At 26.4% G+C, this 24502-nt stretch overlaps 1 protein-coding gene and 1 long non-coding RNA gene across 2 annotated transcripts in view; one reads left to right on the forward strand and one right to left on the reverse strand.

The window, feature by feature from the left end:
* LOC102808469 (retinal homeobox protein Rx1-like) overlaps positions 1 to 24502 on the reverse strand; it is a 72112-nt gene that overhangs the window by 41990 nt on the left and 5620 nt on the right. The gene's annotated exons all lie outside the window — the stretch shown is intronic.
* Positions 22392 to 23392, forward strand: LOC146750920 (uncharacterized). The gene is made up of 2 exons (XR_014928842.1): positions 22392 to 22721; positions 23215 to 23392. It is a non-coding gene; the product is annotated as an uncharacterized LOC146750920 (long non-coding RNA).

Below are 24502 nucleotides of genomic sequence, written 5' to 3' on the forward strand. Positions count from 1 at the left end.
TAATCAGTAGATATAGTGATTTAGATATATAGTGCAATCAGTAGATATAGTGATTTAGATATATAGTGTAATCAGTAGATATAGTGATTTAGATATATAGCGTAGTCAGTAGATGTAGTGATTTAGATATCTAGTGTAGTCAGTAGATATAATGAATTACATATATATTGTAATCAGTTGATATAGTGATTTAGAGATAAAGTGTAATCAGTAGATATAGTGATTTAGATATATAGTGTAATCAGTAGATATAGTAATTTAGATTTATAGTGTAATCAGTAGATATAGTGATTGAGATGCATAGTGTAATCAGTTGATATAGTGGTTTAGATATATAGTGTAATCAGAAGATATAGTGATTTAGATATATAGTGCAATCAGTAGATATAGTGATTTAGATATATAGTGTAATCAGTAGATATAGTGATTTAGATTTATAGTGTAATCAGTAGATATAGTGATTTAGATATATAGTGCAATCAGTAGATATAGTGATTTAGATATATAGCGTAGTCAGTAGATATAGTGATTTAGATGTATAGTGTAGTCAGTAGTTATAGTGATTTAGTTAGTTAGTGTAATCAGTAGATATAGTGGTTTAGATATATAGTGTAATCAGTAGATATAGTGATTCAGATATACAGTGTAAACAGTAGATAAAAGTTATTTAGATATATAGTGTAATCAGTAGATATAGTGGTTTAGATATATAGTGTAGTCAGTAGATATAGTGATTTATATATATAGTGTAATCAGTAGATATAGTGATTTAGATATATAGCGTATTCAGTAGATATAGTGATTTAGATGTATAGTGTAGTCAGTAGTTATAGTGATTTAGTTAGATAGTGTAATCAGTAGATATAGTGGTTTAGATATATAGTTTAGTCAGTAGATATAGTGAATTAGATATATAGTGTAATCAGTTGATATAGTGATTTAGATATAAAGTGTAATCAGTAGATATAGCGATTTAGATATATACTGAAATCAGTAGATATAGTGATTTAGATTGATAGTGTAATCAGTAGATATAGTTATTTAGATATATAGTGTAATCAGTAGATATAGTGATTTAGATGCATAGTGTAATCAGTTGATATAGTGATTTAGATATATAGTGTAATCAGTAGATATAGTGATTAAGATATACAGTGTAAACAGTAGATAAAAGTGATTTAGATATATAGTGTAATCAGTAGATATAGTGCTTTAGATATATAGTGTAGTCAGTAGATGTATGATTTAGATATATAGTGTAATCAGTAGATATAGTGATTTAGATATATAGCGTAGTCAGTAGATATAATGATTTAGATGTATAGTGTAGTCAGTAGTTTTAGTGATTTAGTTTGATAGTGTAATCAGTAGATATAGTGATTTAGATATATAGTGCAATCAGTAGATATAGTGATTTAGATATATAGTGTAATCAGTAGATATAGTGATTTAGATATATAGCGTAGTCAGTAGATGTAGTGATTTAGATATCTAGTGTAGTCAGTAGATATAATGAATTACATATATATTGTAATCAGTTGATATAGTGATTTAGAGATAAAGTGTAATCAGTAGATATAGTGATTTAGATATATAGTGTAATCAGTAGATATAGTGATTTAGATTTATAGTGTAATCAGTAGATATAGTGATTGAGATGCATAGTGTAATCAGTTGATATAGTGGTTTAGATATATAGTGTAATCAGAAGATATAGTGATTTAGATATATAGTGTAATCAGTAGATATAGTGATTTAGATTTATAGTGTAATCAGTAGATATAGTGATTTAGATATATAGTGCAATCAGTAGATATAGTGATTTAGATATATAGCGTAGTCAGTAGATATAGTGATTTAGATGTATAGTGTAGTCAGTAGTTATAGTGATTTAGTTAGTTAGTGTAATCAGTAGATATAGTGGTTTAGATATATAGTGTAGTCAGTAGATATAGTGAATTAGATATATAGTGTAATCAGTAGATATAGCGATTTAGATATATACTGTAATCAGTAGATATAGTGATTTAGATTTATAGTGTAATCAGTAGATATAGTTATTTAGTTTGATAGTGTAATCAGTAGATATAGTGATTTAGATATATAGTGCAATCAGTAGATATAGTGATTTAGATATATAGTGTAATCAGTAGATATAGTGATTTAGATATATAGCGTAGTCAGTAGATGTAGTGATTTAGATATCTAGTGTAGTCAGTAGATATAATGAATTACATATATATTGTAATCAGTTGATATAGTGATTTAGAGATAAAGTGTAATCAGTAGATATAGTGATTTAGATATATAGTGTAATCAGTAGATATAGTAATTTAGATTTATAGTGTAATCAGTAGATATAGTGATTGAGATGCATAGTGTAATCAGTTGATATAGTGGTTTAGATATATAGTGTAATCAGAAGATATAGTGATTTAGATATATAGTGCAATCAGTAGATATAGTGATTTAGATATATAGTGTAATCAGTAGATATAGTGATTTAGATTTATAGTGTAATCAGTAGATATAGTGATTTAGATATATAGTGCAATCAGTAGATATAGTGATTTAGATATATAGCGTAGTCAGTAGATATAGTGATTTAGATGTATAGTGTAGTCAGTAGTTATAGTGATTTAGTTAGTTAGTGTAATCAGTAGATATAGTGGTTTAGATATATAGTGTAATCAGTAGATATAGTGATTCAGATATACAGTGTAAACAGTAGATAAAAGTTATTTAGATATATAGTGTAATCAGTAGATATAGTGGTTTAGATATATAGTGTAGTCAGTAGATATAGTGATTTATATATATAGTGTAATCAGTAGATATAGTGATTTAGATATATAGCGTATTCAGTAGATATAGTGATTTAGATGTATAGTGTAGTCAGTAGTTATAGTGATTTAGTTAGATAGTGTAATCAGTAGATATAGTGGTTTAGATATATAGTTTAGTCAGTAGATATAGTGAATTAGATATATAGTGTAATCAGTTGATATAGTGATTTAGATATAAAGTGTAATCAGTAGATATAGCGATTTAGATATATACTGAAATCAGTAGATATAGTGATTTAGATTGATAGTGTAATCAGTAGATATAGTTATTTAGATATATAGTGTAATCAGTAGATATAGTGATTTAGATGCATAGTGTAATCAGTTGATATAGTGATTTAGATATATAGTGTAATCAGTAGATATAGTGATTAAGATATACAGTGTAAACAGTAGATAAAAGTGATTTAGATATATAGTGTAATCAGTAGATATAGTGCTTTAGATATATAGTGTAGTCAGTAGATGTATGATTTAGATATATAGTGTAATCAGTAGATATAGTGATTTAGATATATAGCGTAGTCAGTAGATATAATGATTTAGATGTATAGTGTAGTCAGTAGTTTTAGTGATTTAGTTTGATAGTGTAATCAGTAGATATAGTGATTTAGATATATAGTGCAATCAGTAGATATAGTGATTTAGATATATAGTGTAATCAGTAGATATAGTGATTTAGATATATAGCGTAGTCAGTAGATGTAGTGATTTAGATATCTAGTGTAGTCAGTAGATATAATGAATTACATATATATTGTAATCAGTTGATATAGTGATTTAGAGATAAAGTGTAATCAGTAGATATAGTGATTTAGATATATAGTGTAATCAGTAGATATAGTGATTTAGATTTATAGTGTAATCAGTAGATATAGTGATTGAGATGCATAGTGTAATCAGTTGATATAGTGGTTTAGATATATAGTGTAATCAGAAGATATAGTGATTTAGATATATAGTGTAATCAGTAGATATAGTGATTTAGATTTATAGTGTAATCAGTAGATATAGTGATTTAGATATATAGTGCAATCAGTAGATATAGTGATTTAGATATATAGCGTAGTCAGTAGATATAGTGATTTAGATGTATAGTGTAGTCAGTAGTTATAGTGATTTAGTTAGTTAGTGTAATCAGTAGATATAGTGGTTTAGATATATAGTGTAGTCAGTAGATATAGTGAATTAGATATATAGTGTAATCAGTAGATATAGCGATTTAGATATATACTGTAATCAGTAGATATAGTGATTTAGATTTATAGTGTAATCAGTAGATATAGTTATTTAGATATATAGTGTAATCAGTAGATATAGTGATTTAGATGCATAGTGTAATCAGTTGATATAGTGATTTAAATATATAGTGTAATCAGAAGATATAGTGATTTAGATATATAGTGCAATCAGTAGATATATAGTGTAATCAGTAGATATAGTGATTGAGATATATAGTGTAATCAGTAGATAAAGTGATTTAGATATATAGTGTAATCAGTAGATATAGTGATTTAGATATATAGTGTAGTCAGTAGATATAGTGATTGGGATATATAGTGTAGTCAGTAGATATAGTGAATTAGATATGTAGTGTAATCAGTAGATATAGTGATTTAGATGCATAGTGTAATCAGTTGATATAGTGATTTAGATATATAGTGTAAACAGTAGATATAGTGATTTAGATATATAGTGTAAACAGTAGATATAGTGATTTAGATATATAGTGTAATCAGAAGATATAGTGATTTAGATATATAGTGCAATCAGTAGATATAGTGATTTATATATATAGTGTAATCAGTAGATATAGTGATTTAGATATATAGCGTATTCAGTAGATATAGTGATTTAGATGTATAGTGTAGTCAGTAGTTATAGTGATTTAGTTAGATAGTGTAATCAGTAGATATAGTGGTTTAGATATATAGTTTAGTCAGTAGATATAGTGAATTAGATATATAGTGTAATCAGTTGATATAGTGATTTAGATATAAAGTGTAATCAGTAGATATAGCGATTTAGATATATACTGAAATCAGTAGATATAGTGATTTAGATTGATAGTGTAATCAGTAGATATAGTTATTTAGATATATAGTGTAATCAGTAGATATAGTGATTTAGATGCATAGTGTAATCAGTTGATATAGTGATTTAGATATATAGTGTAATCAGTAGATATAGTGATTAAGATATACAGTGTAAACAGTAGATAAAAGTGATTTAGATATATAGTGTAATCAGTAGATATAGTGCTTTAGATATATAGTGTAGTCAGTAGATGTATGATTTAGATATATAGTGTAATCAGTAGATATAGTGATTTAGATATATAGCGTAGTCAGTAGATATAATGATTTAGATGTATAGTGTAGTCAGTAGTTTTAGTGATTTAGTTTGATAGTGTAATCAGTAGATATAGTGATTTAGATATATAGTGCAATCAGTAGATATAGTGATTTAGATATATAGTGTAATCAGTAGATATAGTGATTTAGATATATAGCGTAGTCAGTAGATGTAGTGATTTAGATATCTAGTGTAGTCAGTAGATATAATGAATTACATATATATTGTAATCAGTTGATATAGTGATTTAGAGATAAAGTGTAATCAGTAGATATAGTGATTTAGATATATAGTGTAATCAGTAGATATAGTGATTTAGATTTATAGTGTAATCAGTAGATATAGTGATTGAGATGCATAGTGTAATCAGTTGATATAGTAGTTTAGATATATAGTGTAATCAGAAGATATAGTGATTTAGATATATAGTGCAATCAGTAGATATAGTGATTTAGATATATAGTGTAATCAGTAGATATAGTGATTTAGATTTATAGTGTAATCAGTAGATATAGTGATTTAGATATATAGTGCAATCAGTAGATATAGTGATTTAGATATATAGCGTAGTCAGTAGATATAGTGATTTAGATGTATAGTGTAGTCAGTAGTTATAGTGATTTAGTTAGTTAGTGTAATCAGTAGATATAGTGGTTTAGATATATAGTGTAGTCAGTAGATATAGTGAATTAGATATATAGTGTAATCAGTTGATATAGTGATTTAGATATAAAGTGTAATCAGTAGATATAGCGATTTAGATATATACTGTAATCAGTAGATATAGTGATTTAGATTTATAGTGTAATCAGTAGATATAGTTATTTAGATATATAGTGTAATCAGTAGATATAGTGATTTAGATGCATAGTGTAATCAGTTGATATAGTGATTTAAATATATAGTGTAATCAGAAGATATAGTGATTTAGATATATAGTGCAATCAGTAGATATATAGTGTAATCAGTAGATATAGTGATTGAGATATATAGTGTAATCAGTAGATAAAGTGATTTAGATATATAGTGTAATCAGTAGATATAGTGATTTAGATATATAGTGTAGTCAGTAGATATAGTGATTGGGATATATAGTGTAGTCAGTAGATATAGTGAATTAGATATGTAGTGTAATCAGTAGATATAGTGATTTAGATGCATAGTGTAATCAGTTGATATAGTGATTTAGATATATAGTGTAAACAGTAGATATAGTGATTTAGATATATAGTGTAAACAGTAGATATAGTGATTTAGATATATAGTGTAATCAGAAGATATAGTGATTTAGATATATAGTGCAATCAGTAGATATAGTGATTTAGATATATAGTGTAATCAGTAGATATAGTGATTTAGATATATAGCGTAGTCAGTAGATGTAGTGGTTTAGATATATAGTGCAATCAGTAGATATAGTGATTTAGATATATAGTGTAATCAGTTGATATAGTGATTCAGATATACAGTGTAAACAGTAATAAAAGTTATTTAGATATATAGTGTAATCAGTAGATATAGTGATTTAGATATATAGTGTAAACAGTAGATATAGTGATTTAGATATATAGTGTAAACAGTAGATATAGTGATTTAGATATATAGTGTAATCAGAAGATATAGTGATTTAGATATATAGTGCAATCAGTAGATATAGTGATTTAGATATATAGTGTAATCAGTAGATATAGTGATTTAGATATATAGCGTAGTCAGTAGATGTAGTGGTTTAGATATATAGTGCAATCAGTAGATATAGTGAATTAGATATGTAGTGTAATCAGTAGATATAGTGATTTAGATGCATAGTGTAATCAGTTGATATAGTGATTTAGATATATAGTGTAAACAGTAGATATAGTGATTTAGATATATAGTGTAAACAGTAGATATAGTGATTTAGATATATAGTGTAATCAGAAGATATAGTGATTTAGATATATAGTGCAATCAGTAGATATAGTGATTTAGATATATAGTGTAATCAGTAGATATAGTGATTTAGATATATAGCGTAGTCAGTAGATGTAGTGGTTTAGATATATAGTGCAATCAGTAGATATAGTGATTTAGATATATAGTGTAATCAGTTGATATAGTGATTCAGATATACAGTGTAAACAGTAATAAAAGTTATTTAGATATATAGTGTAATCAGTAGATATAGTGATTTAGATATATAATGTAAACAGTAGATATAGTGATTTAGATATATAGTGTAAACAGTAGATATAGTGATTTAGATATATAGTGTAATCAGAAGATATAGTGATTTAGATATATAGTGCAATCAGTAGATATAGTGATTTAGATATATAGTGTAATCAGTAGATATAGTGATTTAGATATATAGCGTAGTCAGTAGATGTAGTGGTTTAGATATATAGTGCAATCAGTAGATATAGTGATTTAGATATATAGTGTAATCAGTAGATATAGTGATTTAGATATATAGCGTATTCAGTAGATATAGTGATTTAGATGTATAGTGTAGTCAGTAGTTATAGTGATTTAGTTAGATAGTGTAATCAGTAGATATAGTGGTTTAGATATATAGTTTAGTCAGCAGATATAGTGAATTAGATATATAGTGTAATCAGTTGATATAGTGATTTAGATATAAAGTGTAATCAGTAGATATAGCGATTTAGATATATACTGTAATCAGTAGATATAGTGATTTAGATTTATAGTGTAATCAGTAGATATAGTTATTTAGATATATAGTGTAATCAGTAGATATAGTGATTTAGATGCATAGTGTAATCAGTTGATATAGTGATTTAAATATATAGTGTAATCAGAAGATATAGCGATTTAGATATATAGTGCAATCAGTAGATATATAGTGTAATCAGTAGATATAGTGATTGAGATATATAGTGTAATCAGTAGATAAAAGTGATTTAGATATATATTGTAATCAGTAGATATAGTGATTTAGATATATAGTGTAGTCAGTAGATATAGTGATTGGGATATATAGTGTAGTCAGTAGATATAGTGAATTAGATATGTAGTGTAATCAGTAGATATAGTGATTTAGATGCATAGTGTAATCAGTTGATATAGTGATTTAGATATATAGTGTAAACAGTAGATATAGTGATTTAGATATATAGTGTAAACAGTAGATATAGTGATTTAGATATATAGTGTAATCAGAAGATATAGTGATTTAGATATATAGTGCAATCAGTAGATATAATGATTTAGATATATAGTGTAATCAGTAGATATAGTGATTTAGATATATAGCGTAGTCAGTAGATGTAGTGGTTTAGATATATAGTGCAATCAGTAGATATAGTGATTTAGATATATAGTGTAATCAGTAGATATAGTGATTCAGATATACAGTGTAAACAGTAGATAAAAGTTATTTAGATATATAGTGTAATCAGTAGATATAGTGATTTAGATATATAGTGTAAACAGTAGATATAGTGATTTAGATATATAGTGTAAACAGTAGATATAGTGATTTAGATATATAGTGTAATCAGAAGATATAGTGATTTAGATATATAGTGCAATCAGTAGATATAGTGATTTAGATATATAGTGTAATCAGTAGATATAGTGATTTAGATATATAGCGTAGTCAGTAGATGTAGTGGTTTAGATATATAGTGCAATCAGTAGATATAGTGATTTAGATATATAGTGTAATCAGTAGATATAGTGATTCAGATATACAGTGTAAACAGTAGATAAAAGTTATTTAGATATATAGTGTAATCAGTAGATATAGTGGTTTAGATATATAGTGTAGTCAGTAGATATAGTGATTTAGATATATAGTGTAATCAGTAGATATAGTGATTTAGATATATAGCGTATTCAGTAGATATAGTGATTGAGATATATAGTGTAAAGTGTAGATACAAGTGATTTGGATATATAGTGTAATCAGTAGATATAGTGATTTAGATATATAGTGTAGTCAGTAGATATAGTGATTGAGATATATAGTGTAAAGTGTAGATACAAGTGATTTAGATGTATAGTGTAGTCAGTAGTTATAGTGATTTAGTTAGATAGTGTAATCAGTAGATATAGTGGTTTAGATATATAGTTTAGTCAGTAGATATAGTGAATTAGATATATAGTGTAATCAGTTGATATAGTGATTTAGATATAAAGTGTAATCAGTAGATATAGCGATTTAGATATATACTGAAATCAGTAGATATAGTGACTTAGATTGATAGTGTAATCAGTAGATATAGTTATTTAGATGCATAGTGTAATCAGTTGATATAGTGATTTAGATATATAGCGTAATCAGAAGATATAGTGATTTAGATATATAGTGCAATCAGTAGATATAGTGATTTAGATATATAGTGTAATCAGTAGATATAGTGATTGAGATATATAGTGTAATCAGTAGATAAAAGTGATTTAGATATATAGTGCAATCAGTAGATATAGTGATTTAGATATATAGTGTAATCAGTAGATATAGTGATTTAGATATATAGCGTAGTCAGTAGATGTAGTGGTTTAGATATATAGTGCAATCAGTAGATATAGTGATTTAGATATATAGTGTAATCAGTTGATATAGTGATTCAGATATACAGTGTAAACAGTAATAAAAGTTATTTAGATATATAGTGTAATCAGTAGATATAGTGATTTAGATATATAGTGTAAACAGTAGATATAGTGATTTAGATATATAGTGTAAACAGTAGATATAGTGATTTAGATATATAGTGTAATCAGAAGATATAGTGATTTAGATATATAGTGCAATCAGTAGATATAGTGATTTAGATATATAGTGTAATCAGTAGATATAGTGATTTAGATATATAGCGTAGTCAGTAGATGTAGTGGTTTAGATATATAGAGCAATCAGTAGATATAGTGATTTAGATATATAGTGTAATCAGTAGATATAGTGATTCAGATATACAGTGTAAACAGTTGATAAAAGTTATTTAGATATATAGTGTAATCAGTAGATATAGTGGTTTAGATATATAGTGTAGTCAGTAGATATAGTGATTTAGATATATAGTGTAATCAGTAGATATAGTGATTTAGATATATAGCGTATTCAGTAGATATAGTGATTTAGATGTATAGTGTAGTCAGTAGTTATAGTGATTTAGTTAGATAGTGTAATCAGTAGATATAGTGGTTTAGATATATAGTTTAGTCAGCAGATATAGTGAATTAGATATATAGTGTAATCAGTTGATATAGTGATTTAGATATAAAGTGTAATCAGTAGATATAGCGATTTAGATATATACTGTAATCAGTAGATATAGTGATTTAGATTTATAGTGTAATCAGTAGATATAGTTATTTAGATATATAGTGTAATCAGTAGATATAGTGATTTAGATGCATAGTGTAATCAGTTGATATAGTGATTTAAATATATAGTGTAATCAGAAGATATAGCGATTTAGATATATAGTGCAATCAGTAGATATATAGTGTAATCAGTAGATATAGTGATTGAGATATATAGTGTAATCAGTAGATAAAAGTGATTTAGATATATATTGTAATCAGTAGATATAGTGATTTAGATATATAGTGTAGTCAGTAGATATAGTGATTGGGATATATAGTGTAGTCAGTAGATATAGTGAATTAGATATGTAGTGTAATCAGTAGATATAGTGATTTAGATGCATAGTGTAATCAGTTGATATAGTGATTTAGATATATAGTGTAAACAGTAGATATAGTGATTTAGATATATAGTGTAAACAGTAGATATAGTGATTTAGATATATAGTGTAATCAGAAGATATAGTGATTTAGATATATAGTGCAATCAGTAGATATAATGATTTAGATATATAGTGTAATCAGTAGATATAGTGATTTAGATATATAGCGTAGTCAGTAGATGTAGTGGTTTAGATATATAGTGCAATCAGTAGATATAGTGATTTAGATATATAGTGTAATCAGTAGATATAGTGATTCAGATATACAGTGTAAACAGTAGATAAAAGTTATTTAGATATATAGTGTAATCAGTAGATATAGTGATTTAGATATATAGTGTAAACAGTAGATATAGTGATTTAGATATATAGTGTAAACAGTAGATATAGTGATTTAGATATATAGTGTAATCAGAAGATATAGTGATTTAGATATATAGTGCAATCAGTAGATATAGTGATTTAGATATATAGTGTAATCAGTAGATATAGTGATTTAGATATATAGCGTAGTCAGTAGATGTAGTGGTTTAGATATATAGTGCAATCAGTAGATATAGTGATTTAGATATATAGTGTAATCAGTAGATATAGTGATTCAGATATACAGTGTAAACAGTAGATAAAAGTTATTTAGATATATAGTGTAATCAGTAGATATAGTGGTTTAGATATATAGTGTAGTCAGTAGATATAGTGATTTAGATATATAGTGTAATCAGTAGATATAGTGATTTAGATATATAGCGTATTCAGTAGATATAGTGATTGAGATATATAGTGTAAAGTGTAGATACAAGTGATTTGGATATATAGTGTAATCAGTAGATATAGTGATTTAGATATATAGTGTAGTCAGTAGATATAGTGATTGAGATATATAGTGTAAAGTGTAGATACAAGTGATTTAGATGTATAGTGTAGTCAGTAGTTATAGTGATTTAGTTAGATAGTGTAATCAGTAGATATAGTGGTTTAGATATATAGTTTAGTCAGTAGATATAGTGAATTAGATATATAGTGTAATCAGTTGATATAGTGATTTAGATATAAAGTGTAATCAGTAGATATAGCGATTTAGATATATACTGAAATCAGTAGATATAGTGACTTAGATTGATAGTGTAATCAGTAGATATAGTTATTTAGATGCATAGTGTAATCAGTTGATATAGTGATTTAGATATATAGCGTAATCAGAAGATATAGTGATTTAGATATATAGTGCAATCAGTAGATATAGTGATTTAGATATATAGTGTAATCAGTAGATATAGTGATTGAGATATATAGTGTAATCAGTAGATAAAAGTGATTTAGATATATAGTGCAATCAGTAGATATAGTGATTTAGATATATAGTGTAATCAGTAGATATAGTGATTTAGATATATAGCGTAGTCAGTAGATGTAGTGGTTTAGATATATAGTGCAAACAGTAGATATAGTGATTTAGATATATAGTGTAATCAGTTGATATAGTGATTCAGATATACAGTGTAAACAGTAATAAAAGTTATTTAGATATATAGTGTAATCAGTAGATATAGTGATTTAGATATATAGTGTAAACAGTAGATATAGTGATTTAGATATATAGTGTACACAGTAGATATAGTGATTTAGATATATAGTGTAATCAGAAGATATAGTGATTTAGATATATAGTGCAATCAGTAGATATAGTGATTTAGATATATAGTGTAATCAGTAGATATAGTGATTTAGATATATAGCGTAGTCAGTAGATGTAGTGGTTTAGATATATAGTGCAATCAGTAGATATAGTGATTTAGATATATAGTGTAATCAGTAGATATAGTGATTCAGATATACAGTGTAAACAGTTGATAAAAGTTATTTAGATATATAGTGTAATCAGTAGATATAGTGGTTTAGATATATAGTGTAGTCAGTAGATATAGTGATTTAGATATATAGTGTAATCAGTAGATATAGTGATTTAGATATATAGCGTATTCAGTAGATATAGTGATTTAGATGTATAGTGTAGTCAGTAGTTATAGTGATTTAGTTAGATAGTGTAATCAGTAGATATAGTGGTTTAGATATATAGTTTAGTCAGCAGATATAGTGAATTAGATATATAGTGTAATCAGTTGATATAGTGATTTAGATATAAAGTGTAATCAGTAGATATAGCGATTTAGATATATACTGTAATCAGTAGATATAGTGATTTAGATTTATAGTGTAATCAGTAGATATAGTTATTTAGATATATAGTGTAATCAGTAGATATAGTGATTTAGATGCATAGTGTAATCAGTTGATATAGTGATTTAAATATATAGTGTAATCAGAAGATATAGCGATTTAGATATATAGTGCAATCAGTAGATATATAGTGTAATCAGTAGATATAGTGATTGAGATATATAGTGTAATCAGTAGATAAAAGTGATTTAGATATATATTGTAATCAGTAGATATAGTGATTTAGATATATAGTGTAGTCAGTAGATATAGTGATTGGGATATATAGTGTAGTCAGTAGATATAGTGAATTAGATATGTAGTGTAATCAGTAGATATAGTGATTTAGATGCATAGTGTAATCAGTTGATATAGTGATTTAGATATATAGTGTAAACAGTAGATATAGTGATTTAGATATATAGTGTAAACAGTAGATATAGTGATTTAGATATATAGTGTAATCAGAAGATATAGTGATTTAGATATATAGTGCAATCAGTAGATATAATGATTTAGATATATAGTGTAATCAGTAGATATAGTGATTTAGATATATAGCGTAGTCAGTAGATGTAGTGGTTTAGATATATAGTGCAATCAGTAGATATAGTGATTTAGATATATAGTGTAATCAGTAGATATAGTGATTCAGATATACAGTGTAAACAGTAGATAAAAGTTATTTAGATATATAGTGTAATCAGTAGATATAGTGATTTAGATATATAGTGTAAACAGTAGATATAGTGATTTAGATATATAGTGTAAACAGTAGATATAGTGATTTAGATATATAGTGTAATCAGAAGATATAGTGATTTAGATATATAGTGCAATCAGTAGATATAGTGATTTAGATATATAGTGTAATCAGTAGATATAGTGATTTAGATATATAGCGTAGTCAGTAGATGTAGTGGTTTAGATATATAGTGCAATCAGTAGATATAGTGATTTAGATATATAGTGTAATCAGTAGATATAGTGATTCAGATATACAGTGTAAACAGTAGATAAAAGTTATTTAGATATATAGTGTAATCAGTAGATATAGTGGTTTAGATATATAGTGTAGTCAGTAGATATAGTGATTTAGATATATAGTGTAATCAGTAGATATAGTGATTTAGATATATAGCGTATTCAGTAGATATAGTGATTGAGATATATAGTGTAAAGTGTAGATACAAGTGATTTGGATATATAGTGTAATCAGTAGATATAGTGATTTAGATATATAGTGTAGTCAGTAGATATAGTGATTGAGATATATAGTGTAAAGTGTAGATACAAGTGATTTAGATGTATAGTGTAGTCAGTAGTTATAGTGATTTAGTTAGATAGTGTAATCAGTAGATATAGTGGTTTAGATATATAGTTTAGTCAGTAGATATAGTGAATTAGATATATAGTGTAATCAGTTGATATAGTGATTTAGATATAAAGTGTAATCAGTAGATATAGCGATTTAGATATATACTGAAATCAGTAGATATAGTGACTTAGATTGATAGTGTAATCAGTAGATATAGTTATTTAGATGCATAGTGTAATCAGTTGATATAGTGATTTAGATATATAGCGTAATCAGAAGATATAGTGATTTAGATATATAGTGCAATCAGTAGATATAGTGATTTAGATATATAGTGTAATCAGTAGATATAGTGATTGAGATATATAGTGTAATCAGTAGATAAAAGTGATTTAGATATATAGTGCAATCAGTAGATATAGTGATTTAGATATAAAGTGTAATCAGTAGATATAGCGATTTAGATATATACTGTAATCAGTAGATATAGTTATTTAGATATATAGTGTAATCAGTAGATATAGTGATTTAGATGCATAGTGTAATCAGTTGATATAGTGATTTAGATATATAGTGTAATCAGAAGATATAGTGATTTAGATATATAGTGCAATCAGTAGATATTGTGATTTAGATATATAGTGTAATCAGTAGATGTAGTGGTTTAGATATATAGTGCAATCAGTAGATATAGTGATTTAGAGGTATAGTGTAATCAGTAGATATAGTGATTCAGATATACAGTGTAAACAGTAGATAAAAGTTATTTAGATATATAGTGTAATCAGTAGATATAGTGGTTTAGATATATAGTGTAGTCAGTAGATATAGTGATTTAGATATATAGTGTAATCAGTAGATATAGTGATTTAGATATATAGCGTAGTCAGTAGATGTAGTGGTTTAGATATATAGTGCAATCAGTAGATATAGTGATTTAGATATATAGTGTAATCAGTAGATATAGTGATTCAGATATACAGTGTAAACAGTTGATAAAAGTTATTTAGATATATAGTGTAATCAGTAGATATAGTGGTTTAGATATATAGTGTAGTCAGTAGATATAGTGATTTAGATATATAGTGTAATCAGTAGATATAGTGATTTAGATATATAGCGTATTCAGTAGATATAGTGATTTAGATGTATAGTGTAGTCAGTAGTTATAGTGATTTAGTTAGATAGTGTAATCAGTAGATATAGTGGTTTAGATATATAGTTTAGTCAGCAGATATAGTGAATTAGATATATAGTGTAATCAGTTGATATAGTGATTTAGATATAAAGTGTAATCAGTAGATATAGCGATTTAGATATATACTGTAATCAGTAGATATAGTGATTTAGATTTATAGTGTAATCAGTAGATATAGTTATTTAGATATATAGTGTAATCAGTAGATATAGTGATTTAGATGCATAGTGTAATCAGTTGATATAGTGATTTAAATATATAGTGTAATCAGAAGATATAGCGATTTAGATATATAGTGCAATCAGTAGATATATAGTGTAATCAGTAGATATAGTGATTGAGATATATAGTGTAATCAGTAGATAAAAGTGATTTAGATATATATTGTAATCAGTAGATATAGTGATTTAGATATATAGTGTAGTCAGTAGATATAGTGATTGGGATATATAGTGTAGTCAGTAGATATAGTGAATTAGATATGTAGTGTAATCAGTAGATATAGTGATTTAGATGCATAGTGTAATCAGTTGATATAGTGATTTAGATATATAGTGTAAACAGTAGATATAGTGATTTAGATATATAGTGTAAACAGTAGATATAGTGATTTAGATATATAGTGTAATCAGAAGATATAGTGATTTAGATATATAGTGCAATCAGTAGATATAATGATTTAGATATATAGTGTAATCAGTAGATATAGTGATTTAGATATATAGCGTAGTCAGTAGATGTAGTGGTTTAGATATATAGTGCAATCAGTAGATATAGTGATTTAGATATATAGTGTAATCAGTAGATATAGTGATTCAGATATACAGTGTAAACAGTAGATAAAAGTTATTTAGATATATAGTGTAATCAGTAGATATAGTGATTTAGATATATAGTGTAAACAGTAGATATAGTGATTTAGATATATAGTGTAAACAGTAGATATAGTGATTTAGATATATAGTGTAATCAGAAGATATAGTGATTTAGATATATAGTGCAATCAGTAGATATAGTGATTTAGATATATAGTGTAATCAGTAGATATAGTGATTTAGATATATAGCGTAGTCAGTAGATGTAGTGGTTTAGATATATAGTGCAATCAGTAGATATAGTGATTTAGATATATAGTGTAATCAGTAGATATAGTGATTCAGATATACAGTGTAAACAGTAGATAAAAGTTATTTAGATATATAGTGTAATCAGTAGATATAGTGGTTTAGATATATAGTGTAGTCAGTAGATATAGTGATTTAGATATATAGTGTAATCAGTAGATATAGTGATTTAGATATATAGCGTATTCAGTAGATATAGTGATTGAGATATATAGTGTAAAGTGTAGATACAAGTGATTTGGATATATAGTGTAATCAGTAGATATAGTGATTTAGATATATAGTGTAGTCAGTAGATATAGTGATTGAGATATATAGTGTAAAGTGTAGATACAAGTGATTTAGATGTATAGTGTAGTCAGTAGTTATAGTGATTTAGTTAGATAGTGTAATCAGTAGATATAGTGGTTTAGATATATAGTTTAGTCAGTAGATATAGTGAATTAGATATATAGTGTAATCAGTTGATATAGTGATTTAGATATAAAGTGTAATCAGTAGATATAGCGATTTAGATATATACTGAAATCAGTAGATATAGTGACTTAGATTGATAGTGTAATCAGTAGATATAGTTATTTAGATGCATAGTGTAATCAGTTGATATAGTGATTTAGATATATAGCGTAATCAGAAGATATAGTGATTTAGATATATAGTGCAATCAGTAGATATAGTGATTTAGATATATAGTGTAATCAGTAGATATAGTGATTGAGATATATAGTGTAATCAGTAGATAAAAGTGATTTAGATATATAGTGCAATCAGTAGATATAGTGATTTAGATATAAAGTGTAATCAGTAGATATAGCGATTTAGATATATACTGTAATCAGTAGATATAGTTATTTAGATATATAGTGTAATCAGTAGATATAGTGATTTAGATGCATAGTGTAATCAGTTGATATAGTGATTTAGATATATAGTGTAATCAGAAGATATAGTGATTTAGATATATAGTGCAATCAGTAGATATTGTGATTTAGATATATAGTGTAATCAGTAGATGTAGTGGTTTAGATATATAGTGCAATCAGTAGATATAGTGATTTAGATGTATAGTGTAATCAGTAGATATAGTGATTCAGATATACAGTGTAAACAGTAGATAAAAGTTATTTAGATATATAGTGTAATCAGTAGATATAGTGGTTTAGATATATAGTGTAGTCAGTAGATATAGTGATTTAGATATATAGTGTAATCAGTAGATATAGTGATTTAGATATATAGCGTAGTCAGTGGATATAGTGATTTAGATGTATAGTGTAGTCACTAGTTATAGTGATTTAGTTAGATAGTGTAATCAGTAGATATAGTGGTTTAGATATATAGTTTAGTCAGTAGATATAGTGAATTAGATGTATAGTGTAATCAGTAGATATAGTGATTGAGATATATAGTGTAATCAATAGATATAGTGATTTAGATATAAAGTGTAATCAGTTGATATAGTGATTTAGATATATAGTGTAATCAGAAGATATAGTGATTTAGATATATAGTGCAATCAGTAGATATAGTGATTTAGATAGATAGCGTAGTCAGTAGATGTAGTGATTTAGATATATAGTGCAATCAGTAGATATAGTGATTTAGATATATAGTGTAATCAGTAGATATAGTGATTAAGATATACAGTGTAAACAGTCGATAAAAGTGATTTAGATATATAGTGTAATCAGTAGATATAGTGGTTTAGATATATAGTGTAGTCAGTAGATATAGTGATTTAGATATATAGTGCAATCAGTAGATATAGTGATTTAGATATATACTGTAATCAGTAGATATAGTGATTGAGTTATATAGTGTAATCAGTAGATATAGCGATTTAGATATATAGTGTAATCAGTAGATATAGTGATATAGATACATAGTGTAGTCAGTAGATATAGTAATTTAGATATATAGTGTAATCAGTAGATATAGTGATATAGATACATAGTGTAGTCAGTAGATATAGTAATTTAGATATATACTGTAATCAGTAGATATAGCGATTTAGATATATAGTGTAATCAGTAGATATAGTGATTTAGATATATAGCGTAGTCAGTAGATATAGTGATTTAGATGTATAGTGTAGTCAGTAGTTATAGTGATTTAGTTAGATAGTGTAATCAGTAGATATAGTGGTTTAGATATATAGTGTAGTCAGTATATATAGTGAATTAGATATATAGTGTAATCAGTTGATATAGTGATTTAGATATAAAGTGTAATCAGTAGATATAGCGATTTAGATATATACTGTAATCAGTAGATATAGTGATTTAGATTTATAGTGTAATCAGTAGATATAGTTATTTAGATATATACTGTAATCAGTAGATATAGTGATTTAGATTTATAGTGTAATCAGTAGATATAGTGATTTAGATGCATAGTGTAATCAGTTGATATAGTGATTTAGATATATAGTGTGATCAGAAGATATAGTGATTTAGATATATAGTGCAATCAGTAGATATAGTGATTGAGACATATAGTGTAATCAGTAGATATAGTGATTGAGATATATAGTGTAATCAGTAGATAAAGTGATTTAGATATATAGTGTAATCAGTAGATATAGTGATTTAGATATATAATGTAGTCAGTAGATATAGTGATTGAGATATATAGTGTAGTCAGTAGATATAGTGAATTAGATATATAGTGTAATCAGTTGATATAGTGATTTAGATATAAAGTGTAATCAGTAGATATAGCGACTTAGATATATTCTGTAATCAGTAGATATAGTGATTTAGATTGATAGTGTAATCAGTAGATATAGTTATTTAGATATATAGTGTAATCAGTAGATATAGTGATTTAGATGCATAGTGTAATCAGTTGATATAGTGATTTAGATATATAGTGTAATCAGAAGATATAGTGATTTAGATATATAGTGCAATCAGTAGATATAGTGATTTAGATATATAGTGTAATCAGTAGATATAGTGATATAGTTACATAGTGTAGTCAGTAGATATAGTAATTTAGATATATACTGTAATCAGTAGATATAGCGATTTAGATATATAGTGTAATCAGTAGATATAGTGATTTAGATATATAGCGTAGTCGGTAGATATAGTGATTTAGATGTATAGTGTAGTCAGTAGTTATAGTGATTTAGTTAGATAGTGTAATCAGTAGATATAGTGGTTTAGATATATAGTGTAGTCAGTATAGATAGTGAATTAGATTGATAGTGTAATCAGTTGATATAGTGATTTAGATATAAAGTGTAATCAGTAGATATAGCGATTTAGATATATACTGTAATCAGTAGATATAGTGATTTAGATTTATAGTGTAATCAGTAGACATAGTTATTGAGATATATAGTGTAATCAGTAGATATAGTGATTTAGATATATAGTTCAATCAGTAGATATAGTGATTTAGATATATAGTGTAATCAGTAGATATAGTGATTGAGATATAGAGTGTAATCAGTAGATAAAAGTGATTTAGATATATAGTGTAATCAGTAGATATAGTGATTTAGATATATAGTGTAGTCAGTAGATATAGTGATTGAGATATATAGTGTAGTCAGTTGATATAGTGATTTAGATATAAAGTGTAATCAGTAGATATAGCGACTTAGATATATTCTGTAATCAGTAGATATAGTGATTTAGATTTATAGTGTAATCAGTAGATATAGTTATTTAGATATATAGTGTAATCAGTAGATATAGTGATTTAGATGCATAGTGTAATCAGTTGATATAGTGATTTAGATATATAGTGTAGTCAGTAGATATAGTAAATTAGATATATAGTGTAATCAGTTGATATAGTGATTTAGATATAAAGTGTAATCAGTAGATATAGTTATTTAGATATATAGTGTAATCAGTAGATATAGTGATTTAGATGCATAGTGTAATCAGTTGATATAGTGATTTAGATATATAGTGTAATCAGAAGATATAGTGATTTAGATATATAGTGCAATCAGTAGATATAGTGATTTAGATATTTAGTGTTATCAGTAGATATAGTGATTGAGATATATAGTGCAATCAGTAGATAAAAGTGATTTAGATATATAGTGTAATCAGTAGATATAGTGATTTAGATATATAGTGTAGTCAGTAGATATAGAGATTGAGATATATAGTATAGTCAGTAGATATAGTGAATTAGATATATAGTGTAATCAGTTGATATAGTGATTTAGATATAAAGTGTAATCAGTTGATATAGTTATTTAGATGCATAGTGTAATCAGTAGATATAGTGATTTAGATATACAGTGTAATCAGAAGATATAGTGATTTAGATATATAGTGCAATCAGTATATATAGTGATTTAGATATATAGTGTAATCAGTAGTTATAGTGATTTAGATATATAGCGTAGTCAGTAGATGTAGTGATTTAGATATATAGTGCAATCAGTAGATATAGTGATTTAGATATATAGTGTAATCAGTAGATATAGTGATTGAGATATATAGTGTAATCAGTAGATAAAAGTGATTTAGATATATAGTGTAATCAGTAGATATAGTGATTTAGATATATAGTGTAGTCAGTAGATATAGTGATTGAGATATATAGTGTAGTCAGTAGATATAGTGAATTAGATATATAGTGTAATCAGTTGATATAGTGATTTAGATATAAAGTGTAATCAGTAGATATAGCGACTTAGATATATTCTGTAATCAGTAGATATAGTGATTTAGATTTATAGTGTAATCAGTAGATATAGTTATTTAGATATATAGTGTAAGCAGTAGATATAGTGATTTAGATGCATAGTGTAATCAGTTGATATAGTGATTTAGATATATAGTGTAATCAGAAGATATAGTGATTTAGATATATAGTGCAATCAGTAGATATAGTGATTTAGATATATAGTGTAATCAGTAGATATAGTGATATAGATACATAGTGTAGTCAGTAGATATAGTAATTTAGATATATACTGTAATCAGTAGATATAGCGATTTAGATATATAGTGTAATCAGTAGATATAGTGATTTAGATATATAGCGTAGTCAGTAGATATAGTGATTTAGATGTATAGTGTAGTCAGTAGTTATAGTGATTTAGTTAGATAGAGTAATCAGTAGATATAGTGGTTTAGATATATAGTGTAGTCAGTATATATAGTGAATTAGATATATAGTGTAATCAGTTGATATAGTGATTTAGATATAAAGTGTAATTTAGATATAGTGATTTAGATTTATAGTGTAATCAGTAGATATAGTTATTTAGATATATAGTGTAATCAGTAGATATAGTGATTTAGATTCATAGTGTAGTCAGTTGATATAGTGATTTAGATATATAGTGTAATCAGAAGATATAGTGATTTAGATATATAGTGCAATCAGTTGATATAGTGATTTAGATATATAGTGTAATCAGTAGATATAGTGATTGAGATATATAGTGTAATCAGTAGATAAAAGTGATTTAGATATATAGTGTAATCAGTAGATATAGTGATTTAGATATATAGTGTAGTCAGTAGATATAGTGATTGAGATATATAGTGTAGTCAGTAGATTTAGTGAATTAGATATATAGTGTAATCAGTTGATATAGTGATTTAGATATAAAGTGTAATCAGTAGATATAGCAATCTGATTAAAATCTGATGTAGTGTACGGGCTTTAATTATTTTGGCTATAAACTTATTTTAATTTTATGTTTTATTACTTTTGTTATTAATGCCTTTTTATTTTATTATTTTACTTTGATTTTGATTTTGTGATTTTTTTAAAATTCCGCCCTACATACATCTGAGCCGATGCCTATGTAACGAGATTTCAACGAGACCCACTGTCGACGATTTTAGTCAACGAATCACAGACCTTCTTCTATAGCGCACATGATGACGTCACTGGGCAGAGTCAGGTGGCAAACACACTCAAACATAAAATGGCGGATTATACCGACGTTAGGACCGAGAAGAACATGGCTTTTCGGTAAGTTTATCATTGTCAAATGCAACGAAAGTCATTTTTTTATGTTTATATTGTGGCTCGAATGGTTCGAGTTTAGATCGTTACTTTGCGTAGTTATTCTGGGAGTGACGATTTTGTTTCCACCGGTTCGACCGAACACCGGTGTCTTTTTCCAGTCGCTTGCCCTGGAGACGGGTGATGTTTTGTTGACGATCGGGTCAAAACCGTCTACGGTATTGAAGCCGTAGCTGTAAATATTCATCAAAATGTATCAACATTTTGTACATTATACAATAACTCTTTATCAAAGTAATTGAGCTGATTTGGACTGGAATAAAATATTTTTTATTTGGAACACATCGCAATTGATCAGGAAATATTTTATTGCTCCAATTTTCTGCGTCGATGCCGTGGGCCGGTGACCGTTATACAATTTAAAATTTGCATTGTTTACTATAGCTGTTTACAGTGTTCTAATCATTACGATTTACTTTTTTTTTTGCTTCCATTTTAGATAATTATGCTCAGTGTTTGATGTAAAATTGAAGCGATGACTGAATAAACGAACCTTGGCTGGCGAAGATGTATCAGGAAGTGTACACATTTGTTGGAAGTGAACAAAATATTCAATGTAATGACAAAAATTGGAAAATGCTGTGGAATTTCTTTTGTAAATAAAAATATACTAGCAATTTTCTATTAATGGTTTATTCAAGTGGGCAAAATATAATGTACAGAAAGATTGCCCGTAGAGTATCGCTACACTGAAAAGTAAGCAACCGACAGACTCTATAAAAGGGGGCCTGTGATTGGCTGTTACTTACGCGAGATTTGAACGGGACTTACGTAGGCGTCGGATCAGATGTATGTAGGGCGGAATTAAAAAAAATCAAAATCAAAGTAAAATAATAAAATAAAAAGGCATTAATAACAAAAGTAATAAAAAATAAAATTAAAATAAGTTTATAGCCAAAATAATTAAAGCCCGTACACTACATCAGATTTTAATCAGATTGTAGATATAGCGACTTAGATATATTCTGTAATCAGTAGATACAGTGATTTAGATTTATAGTGTAATCAGTAGATATAGTTATTTAGATATATAGTGTAATCAGTAGATATAGTGATTTAGATGCATAGTGTAATCAGTTGATATAGTGATTTAGATATATAGTGTAATCAGAAGATATAGTGATTTAGATATATAGTGCAATCAGTAGATATAGTGATTTAGATATATAGTGTAATCAGTAGATATAGTGATTGCGATATATAGTGTAATCAGTAGATAAAAGTGATTTAAATATATAGTGTAGTCAGTAGATATAGTGATTGAGATATATAGTGTAATCAGTAGATATAGTGATTTAGATATTTAGCGTAGTCAGTAGTTGTAGTGATTTAGTTAGATATTGTAATCAGTAGATATAGTGATTGAGATATATAGTGTAATCAGTTGATATAGTGATTTAGATATATAGCGGAGTCAGTAGATATAGTGATTTAGATATATAGTGTAGTCAGGAGATATAGTGATTTAGATATATTGTGTAGTCTGTAGATATAGTGATTTAGATATATAGTGTAATACGTAGATATAGTGATTTAGATGCATAGTGTAATCAGTTGATATAGTGATTTAGATATAAAGTGTAATCAGTAGATATAGCGATTTAGATATATACTGAAATCAGTAGATATAGTGATTTAGATTGATAGTGTAATCAGTAGATATAGTGATTTAGATATATAGTGTAGTCAGTAGATATAGTGATTTAGATATATAGTGTAGTCAGTAG

The sequence above is a fragment of the Saccoglossus kowalevskii genome, chromosome 1, assembly GCF_978046115.1.
Source record: "Saccoglossus kowalevskii chromosome 1, keSacKowa6.1, whole genome shotgun sequence".
In the NCBI taxonomy this organism is placed as follows: domain Eukaryota; kingdom Metazoa; phylum Hemichordata; class Enteropneusta; family Harrimaniidae; genus Saccoglossus; species Saccoglossus kowalevskii.